At 37.3% G+C, this 9,927-nt stretch overlaps 1 long non-coding RNA gene across 1 annotated transcript; it reads left to right on the top strand.

Annotated features, from left to right (window-relative positions):
- Positions 1 to 464: 464 nt before the first annotated feature.
- LOC119482628 lies at positions 465 to 9,266 on the top strand. Its single transcript, XR_005205478.1, has 2 exons — positions 465 to 547; positions 8,703 to 9,266. It is a non-coding gene; the product is annotated as an uncharacterized LOC119482628 (long non-coding RNA).
- Positions 9,267 to 9,927: the final 661 nt, after the last annotated feature.

The following is a 9,927-nucleotide window of genomic DNA, read 5'->3' as shown; positions in this document are numbered from 1 at the left end:
TATATGTTATATTGTTTAAAGTAGCAATGTAAAGTGCAACAAGAGCTATTTGCAACAAGACTATTTGCCTAAGAGATGCCTAATTTCAATTAATTTCAATCAACCTATAAAGTCTTGAGGTCTGTCAGAGAGGTGATACATTTTAATTGTGTATTTAGATGAAAAAAAAATGTATTCATATTTGATTGAAATGTTTGAAAAAGTTGGTTTCAGTTGGAAGATTTTTTTAAGATTGAGTTTTTTCAGTTTTTAATATCAAGATTGCCATTGAAGCCCTTGCAGTGTTACATGAAGCCTGTAATTAGGCAACCGTTAACTACATAATAATTTTCTTTGTTCCCAGGAAGCTTCAGACTTACCTTTTGCTGTTGCAGCAAAACACGGTGCCTGTTCCTGTCTTTGGTTATCTAGCTGTATGAGTGTTAATCATCCATCATAAAGCTAGATAACCGAAAGTAGGAATGGCCTCCAATCCCTCAGCTTCCTGCATTAATGAGAATAAACAAAAAGGAGAACACAGACACAAGAGGACATCATGTCTTTTCAGGTGGGTTATGAAACACTAAAGTTTTATTAATCTGAACATGCACAAGAATTATAGCTGTGACAATTAGTCTATTACTTGATTTAGTCGATGACAGAAAAACAATCAGCAACTATTTGAAGTTATTTCTCAACCAAAAATGCCAAACTGTTCCCAGTTCCAGCTTCACATAGGATTTGCTGTTTTTCATAATCTGATGTGATAGTTAATTGAATATCTTTGGATTTTTACATTTTGTAAACCAATTAATTGATAATGAAATATATATAATTATTAGGCAAATAAACCAAAAATAGATCCATGTCTTTATTTCAGTTTCTGAAACAGTCCACAGTTAGATATGCTTTGAAAATGTCCCTCTTAGGTTTTCTGATTTAGTAAATATCTCATTCCACTTAATGTTTTGGTCTCTTGTTGAGCCTTTAAAAAGATAAATAAATAGCAATAATTATCACACATCTCATGTTCAATTACCCCTCTCAGTAGGCCAGACACAAACAAGATTTATTGACATTGTAAGCTCTAATATTTACTTTGTTTCCCCCTTTTCTGTCTGTGAGATTTCACCTGTCAAAAGACAGAACTAACTTTTCTGAAGGAAGTTTTCTGTCATCTGAGACCCCAGGAAACAAGGGAATAATTATTCAAACAAATCAGACACTTTCTCCTTTACAGAGGACATATACTGTATGTGAAAGTTAAAAATCCAAAAGGGGCCCCTGCTGTAATGCATTCAAACACACATGAATGTTGCTGTCACATGCTTTCTTAGGACACAGACTTTTGATACCTGATACCATTTCTTTGCATCAAAGTTCTTGCTGTTGAGTCATCTCCTCACGAAAGCTTCAGTTGATCGAACTTAAAACAATTAAATACCCCAAACCGTTAACTCTCTGGCTTAGTGTTCCTAATTTGCTAAATTCAAACACTTTAGATATTTGAATCTACTCTACTAAAAATTTAAAAATTAAATATAAATTGTTCTTTTTATCATCGAAATTCTTAAAGTTTTATTAATTACTAAATTTCTTTGAATAATTGTATTAAAACAGGCGTCCCTATACTTTTTCTGCCTTTGAGTGCTGTAAATGATGTAAAGTGGATGGAACAATATGATGTATGTGGTTTCATATGTTCATAACTTTGTATGTTTTATATTGTAACTCAGAGATCCTATAGATTTTGCATTAACTAACTGATTTTCAATCCAGACTGCACATTTTAAACATCCACTACTTTCACTGTGGAAAAAAAATAACAAAGACAGTCTCACATTGCTCTCCTCACAGCTGTCCTGCATATTAGAAATAAAATAAAATAAAATATCTGAATAATTCCAAAACTGGTCCAAACCGTCAAGCTATAGGCAACAAAAGAAAAGTGTCAGCTTGTATCTCAAGGCTCCAAAACAAAATCCCTTTGGTGGTGTTAAAGGGCATAATTTATATTGTTGCAATGCTATTGTTTTTTCTTGAATCATGAAACATTTTCCTAAATGAACATGGCCACCTCTGTGATCATCTTTACTCTGAAAGAAAGGCCTGTGTCTTTCGGTGCAGGTTATAGAGCTCAGCCTCCCTTCACTGCCAAAACATCATGTTGTCTATATGGAAGCCATCTTGACAAAGTCTCCCTGCTGCCTCTAAAATGGTTGTGTTGGCACATAGCAGGGCCGCTTTAATTGCTCCATCGTTAGCTGTCTGTCAGACCCTAATCAGCACTGTCTTTAAGCTTTACAACACTTCTCCTCTGTGGTGTGATCTCACTAACTAAGAGATGTAGCTAATTAGTGAGGTCATGCTGCTCAACCCTTTTAAAGGTCAATCAATGAGTCAGTGCTCGTGTAACTGCTACTGTGATTGAACAGGGAATGAATGAATCAGGAGACAATCTCATGACATTTGATTTCATTAAAGCTGCTGTTCCTGTACACCTGACATCTCTGAGATCTAATGTTACGAGTGGGGAATCAATAATAAATCTAATTAGTTAAGTCAAGCTCAGAGAAATATTACATTGCAGCACACTAACCTTTGATAAGCAAATATTATTAGACAGCTCTTATCAAACATTACCTATCAAATTAAAACCCTGATTCTACAAGTTAAAGTCATTGTTGTTTGTTCTATAGTAAGCATGACAGATAAAACAAACAAAAAATACATAAAATACATTCACAGATGTGCTATTTCCAAAGTCTGGGCATTTAAAGGTCATTAAAACTGTTAAGAACCTGCAATCACCTGTCAGATCCAATGTGACCACATCCTGCTAATGCTAGACACACATAAAGATGGCACAAAAAAAAGAGAGATCTAAATCTATGATTTTAATGAAAAAGAAAGGGTAATTGAAAATAAAATAACACTTTAATGTTTTCAGATGCTTTTGTATAGGCTTTTGTTTATTTGATTCCTTTAAAAAGAGACGCCATCTTTCAATGAAATGGTCCCAAATAATTTGAATAATAATTATTTAAGAATATCGATAAATAAGGCCTTGAATTAAGCCTTATATGAAACTTCATCCTGTGAACTTCCTCTTTTTTTGGCAGAGAATTACAGGCCAGAATAATAATAATAATAATAATAGGCCTTTAGTCGGTCATTCTGCATTGGTAAAATCATACAGGACCATCAGTCTGTGTTAATTAATGTATTCATTATTATTTAGAGATACAGTAACACGAGTTTGTCCCATGAACAATGAACATGGAAATCATTTATTTCTCAACAACAATCTCCATCAAAGCGTCGAGATGAGTATAAGACAGTGGTGGAAACAGAGATGCGCGTTTTCGTTAATGAATCAATAAATTATAATAAAGGAGATTATAATAAAGAAGTCAGACTGGAAAAGGAGGCCTATATTTTTGAATTAGTATTTGGCCCTTTTTCCAAAAAGGCCATATACCTCATGGGCTGATTAATAAAGATTTATAATAGGGGGGAAAAATACTGTAACCTCCCTCCTTTATTGTATCTGTCCGTTTGTCTCACTTTTACAAACACATATATATGGGCCTAATGTTACTCTGCGGGCTTAATATTAAATATTAAATATGTACAAAACCTGGGTTTATTTGACATTTTACCAGGTTATTTCCCCAACATGTAGCCCAGAGACAATAGTCTGCTTAACGTTACTTACAGAGCGGTGTGTGTGTTTTATCCGCAGTGTTGAAACAGACAATGTGCTGCAAACACATAAACGCTTCTTGCAGAAAGTCTTTATCCGACATGCAGCGCTCTCTGTCGGTCTCTCCGCCAGACCTTTGGTGTGGGATAAAGCAGCCCTGCAGGAAAAAAAACCCGAGAGTGGCCACAAAGATGGAAAATAAAGGAAACAATCACGCAACTCCAGCCGATAATGAATAGGAGCCAGACGAGCTCTGCATATTAACATAATTGCATAGAAACGAGGCGAGCAGAGAGAGTATTTAAAGGAGCAGCAGCAGCCAGAGGGTCCCTCCAGTCTGTCTGCATGGAGAACAACACACATAGGAAGATTTAAATTAAACACCAAGAAAATGCTCAATTCTATTGGCTTTAAATATTTTTTTTTATAAAAGGTGCAGTATGAAAGTCATCTATTATGATTTACCCTGGAGTTTTATAATTTTTTTTTTTACAATGCTCTGCCTGGAGAGGCCTTCGTCAAAAACTGAAAAAAAAACGTATTGCTTACAAGTAAAGACACACATTAGCCTACAACCAGGGCTATGAAACAGAAATACTGAAGTCATTAGTCCAAATCCCCTCCCAATGCACCCTGCCACCCATCCCACCTGCCCCGAAACAACTACAGGTATCATAATGTATCCACTGTTCATTTTCTGAAACATGAAAAAAGAAAGTATAGTGATAAAAGCTGTCTTCCAAACTGCCAGGATTTAAATTCTGGTGAGGAAAAACTGAATCCTTCATTCATTTATTTATTGGCTTCAAGGTGATCTTATTTAAAGTTTGTCATTCGGTTTAAAAAATACTGAAAACAGACTTCAAAAAACAACCTTGTGTTCATTTTTAATTGTAGAATTTAGTCTAATTGAATTTGCCCTATAGGTTGCTAAATTAAATCCAACATTTCCAGAGAAAAGTTAAGTCGCTGCTTTGAACGTTTTTATTTGTCCTCATATAATTAAAAACGATTGAATATTGCACAAAGTGACTAGTTAACACAGTGCCCATTGTCGATACTATTGAGTTAAAAACAAAGCACGTCCCTGTTCTCAGAATAAACTGACTAGTGTTTTATATTCAGATTTATAATGCTGTTGGCCTGTTGTCTTCCACGCGCCACCTGAGTTTTATGTAACAATCTGTGTTTAAATGTTGCTGTTTTCTTATCATGACAAAGGCGAGTGTTGGCTTTAATAGTCTGCGCCACAGCTTGAAAAATAAAAGGGGGACTGTTCCTTTATTAGACACCAGGCTGTAATTAGACAAGCAGCTGGGGGGAGGGGCAGGTGTGAAGCTGGGTGATAATATGAGCTCATACAGCAAAACACTGGCTGACTACCAACACAGAGCACATGTGTAAATCAGCCTTTTGAGCTCATTTTAAAATGTGTCTTATTCTTAGATTCAAACATTTCTGTATTTGTTTTAGTGTCATAAAAAAATGAATATCTGTGATTATGTGGCAGGATGTACCTTGTAGCCTTCAGCCTCAATGCACAATTGTTGTCTATAATGAGGCTGTTGTGAATTGTAAATTAATTCTTACATAATTGAAGAAATTCCTGAAAATTATATTGGAGAAAAATATGATCTTAGTCAGATTTACGAGTCATTAACAGATAAGTTCATTAATAAGTGACCTACACTTAATATGCACCTGTCCACATGTGAAGTACAAGTGATGCACAAACCCAGTGCAGCCCTCTCAGACGCTGCATGTCAGTGCTGTGCTGTGCACTGCAGCTGCAGGAGACCTGTTGGTAAACAGTAGCCAGCGTCCACATTATCATTCTGATCCTGGCTTCACTCCACAATGGCTGCTTTGTGAAAGGAGCACTTGACAAAGGTCTGCCACTTCTTTTTCCCAACGTTGTATAAAGGGCGCTGCAGTAAACCCCGGGCAGTGAGGTGGGAACGTCGCGTCAGACCAGACAGTGCAGATGCCGGCATTAGCACTGCAGCCATGAGAGTGTCTCCTGGAAAAGTTGTCCCTTTGTTTTCCTGCCTCTTTATGTCTGAGTGACTCTCTCACAGTCAGTGTATGGGTGTGTGGTCTCACGCCAGAATTAATATTAATGAAAAAGCACAGGGCGAATGTGTCAAATGTGTATCCTACTTGATTCATATTACTAGAGGTAACTATAGAGCACATTTCGCTGCCGAATATGAACAATTCATAAGCAACCTACACATATGACAGCTGTCCAAATATTCACAAAATAATAGTAATGAAAAACAAAAAAACAAATTCTATCCAACATGGGACCCGGACACGAGGAGACAATACAATAAAATAAAATAAAACTTACTCTAGCATATTATCTCTGAAATCCAAGGGATTCTTTCAGTTTTTGTTACTAAGGGTAAAATACACTACTTTAATTGAAGTACACTGATAAACCTAATCTGAGTAAAAGCTATTATCCTTTATTACATCTGTACCAATCACAAAGATGTTACAGAGAGACAGAATTAAAAGGATTTTAAAACTTAAAAAAAGGGTAAATGTACAACAGCCTAATATAGAAATACTAATACTGGCAGTATCAGCAAAAGACACAGACACATGAATATGCAGGTCTTCATTGTAAAGTGTGAGTGTGTTTGAGTGTGTTTTTTGGAGGGGGGGTTAGATGATCATGTGTCAGAGAATGCAACTGGCATTTTAACAGAGACGATAGGATACACAGATCAGACTCAGACTGTAGAGTTAAACCATTGATAGATAAGAAGAGTGATGTAAGAGGGATGCTTTCATTGCCAGGTCTCGTCCTTTGTAAGAGCTGTTTTGTTTGTTGTTGTGAGACCTCGCTCTCACCAGAACAAAGCCACAGTTTTACAGTATGCAGGAATGACCCAGGCATCCTGGTCCTCATATGTCATTACCAGAACCAGAACGGGAACGACTGTGAGCTCTCCTGAAGGCAGGACATTGTATGTTTTACGTCCCTGCATCCCTCTTTCCCCCCACAAGGGTACCGCAGCTGCGATCCTGTCTTAATCTGGGGATAAACGCGATTATCCTGCTATGGCTTGTTCTTGGCTTTGTAACAGCAACAGGGGACCTTTCACAGCTCCCTCTTTTCCCATGGTCGAGTAGGTCTGAGCAGCTAAGACCCCCGATGTGGACCGGTCGCCATTCATCAGCTTTGGGCTGGAGCAAACAAGCACGTCACACCGACCCTGAGGCAGATAGATGGAGATGAACACTGGATGCTGAAAATATTAGCCACATTATAATTGAGCTGCAGCTCCTTAAATTAGAGAAATCAAAGATAATGTTTTTGTGCACAAATACTAGCAATAATAAATAATTTCCACTAAAGATATTTTTTAATAATTACTGTATTAAATATGTGATTGTATAAGAAGAAGAAAAAAATAATTATTTTCATTCTTCCTGTTAATATTATCATTATTATTATTAGATGTTTGTAGAAGTGGTAATATTTATATGTAAGTATTGATTGTATTATATATAATTTGTTGGTTTTATTTCTTAAATGCATTATAAAAGGACAATTTATAATAATACAATAGCAATGAAGTTTTTTAGTTTTATATATTTGACCAAAACAAATGAACTCATGGTTCGCTCGAGCCTTTTCTGGAGCTTTCTACTTTATTGAGATTATTACCTAATCTTAATTTAAATTATCCTTAATAATGCTACAAATCAAGATAAACTCAAAATGTGTTCATTCATGATTTACACAGCAGATTTTTTAGTGTTCACAACGTGTAAAAGTATGGTAGGAACTAAATCACAGAAAAAAACCCTCTACGGAATGGATTTCCATTCACCCCCGCCAGTCGTTCAGACTGTCAGTCAAGTTCAAGTTCACAGGGGTGGAAATGTCTCGACTCTTCATTCACTTCTGTCGTTCCTCACCCCCCCCGAACTCCTCCTCCGTCCCTCCGTCTCCCCCCGTGCTCTGCAGTGACTGTCTGCATGGTGTTACTATGACAGAGGGCCTGTGGCGTTGTTATGGCAGCGGGCTGGACGGCCTGGCTATGTGCTGGTGAAAAGGACAGCCTGTCAGAGAGAGAGAGACTCAGGTTCCCCCCAACAGCTGGGCACAGGCACCCTCCCTACAGCCGCCCCCCCTCAGGCCTTTCACACACCACCCAGACCCTGGGAACACCAAGAAATTCACATTCATCATCCTCTCACACACACACTGCACGCCTCTCTCTTCTTCCCCAACCAACTCCGAACTCTTGTGTTCATCCATCCACCACTTAACATCACTTCACCAGCCACCTCCCTCCCACACACACACACACACACACACACACACACACACACTTCTTCGTCTTCGTATCCCATGCTACACCTCACTTCAGTATCCCCACCTGTATTGTGTATAATCAAGTAAAGGATTTCAAAATTAAGAAACAAAAATTGCAATGAAAAGAATGACAGTGAAGATGAGTGTGTGTGTGTGTGTGTGTGCGTGTGTGTGTGTGTGTGTGTGAAAGAGAGAGATAGATTTTGTTGAGGTCTCATTCAACTTTGAGCATGAAAGGCTGATGATTTGCATAAACTGCATGCTGTCTGAGGGGCTCGGGGTGGCAGCCATACTGAGAAAAGATATGAGAGAACATGAAAAAAGAAAGAAAGCACGGTCCTGCATTGTGGAGCTGCAGGAAGAAAGAGGACGTTTGAATAAGAGAGAGGGTGAAAATTGGCAAAGAAAGGGTCTTACCATGTCTCCCAGTGGGATTAAATTGTCCTAGAACCTCTTTATATATAATTTGGTGAATCTGGCAGCGGCATGGCTGCAGGGCTGATCTCACATCAAGCTCCCGCCTCAACTTCATTAGACAAGAGTAGCTACATGTGCTGAGATGATGCAATCAGCGTGAGAAAAATGTTAATGTTCATTTTATCCGACTGTACCTGCACATAAATGTAAATGTTGAATTACAGAGCTGATTCTGATTTCTTATGTTTTTGTCTTTTTTTTTAGAAAAGGACCATAATGATGCTGATGGCGCCATGCTGTGGAGGATCTTCAGAGCTCGTGTTAGTGTGTTAATCACATGGATTCACAGGCCAATACATGGGGTTTTGTCACTGTGTGCCTAACCTGCAAATACAGCTTTAGCCACAGTTCATAAATAGAAATAGTCTGCCATTTAACTTTTGCATTACAACAGCAGGTTTGAATGAGTTTTAATATTGAAATACAATTATCTAGATATAATGATATTTGAGTGATATTTATTTGCTTTTTTTTTTGAGAATCATTTCTAAAAAAAAAAAAATGTGGATGGATTTTGACTGAAATGTGATCTTTGATTTATGACCCAGCTTTCTCTTGACAAAATAATATTGACTTTTTGTCTTTGTTGGTTATTTGTGATTTTATTAGGATTTTTTTTAAGGTATTTCGAATTAAAATGTTGAAAGGCTGCTGTTTTCATTCATTTACATGTGATTAACTTATTCATCTGGCATTTGAGATTATCAAATTGAGCTGAATGACTGAGTGTTTTGCTCTTTACTCAATAAAATAAATGTTGGAGAAATATGATGACCGTGTTATTAATTACAGTGTTGAAACAGTCCATAAAGGCAGGTGTGTGTCAGCACCTTGGACAGAGGCAGCCGACTAAAAACAAGTGCTGCACCATTTGGAGACACATCTGTTCTATAATATAGTTGCATATTGTTGGCATCGTACTTTTTAAATCTCCCATATGTAGGCCTACATATATACACCAGACTATGGTGAACGAAACTAATGAAACCAGTGAACAGTTAAACAGGCCTCGGCTTACATAAATGACAAAGAGCACAAATGAAGATGATTAAATGTAAACTCTTGGTGAATATAATGGTTAATAACACTATAACGTGAGTGCATCTCTCCATACAGTGTTTTTAAAATGTGTTATCAAAAAGCTAAAGGCTAAAAGCCTGTCTTGACAAATCCACTGACACTTTTTTCTGTCTTTGTAAGAATTTATAGAATAATAATAAAATGATACAGATACATAAACAGTTAATGTCATCTGCACAAAGACTCCAGCCAGATTCACCCAATAATGGCAGAGATGCCATGTAATCTCACATGATGGTATTATAAACCAACTGTTGTGATTCAGGCGTACAGCCTACATGCAGCCTGTCTGCGGCTTTAGCTGCAGATTAGTGAAGTACCTCCCACAATGTGACGACCTCGTGTTCGG

This window comes from Sebastes umbrosus, chromosome 2, assembly GCF_015220745.1.
Source record: "Sebastes umbrosus isolate fSebUmb1 chromosome 2, fSebUmb1.pri, whole genome shotgun sequence".
NCBI classification, from domain to species: Eukaryota; Metazoa; Chordata; class Actinopteri; order Perciformes; family Sebastidae; genus Sebastes; species Sebastes umbrosus.
This window is presented reverse-complemented; position numbering and strand designations above follow the sequence as displayed.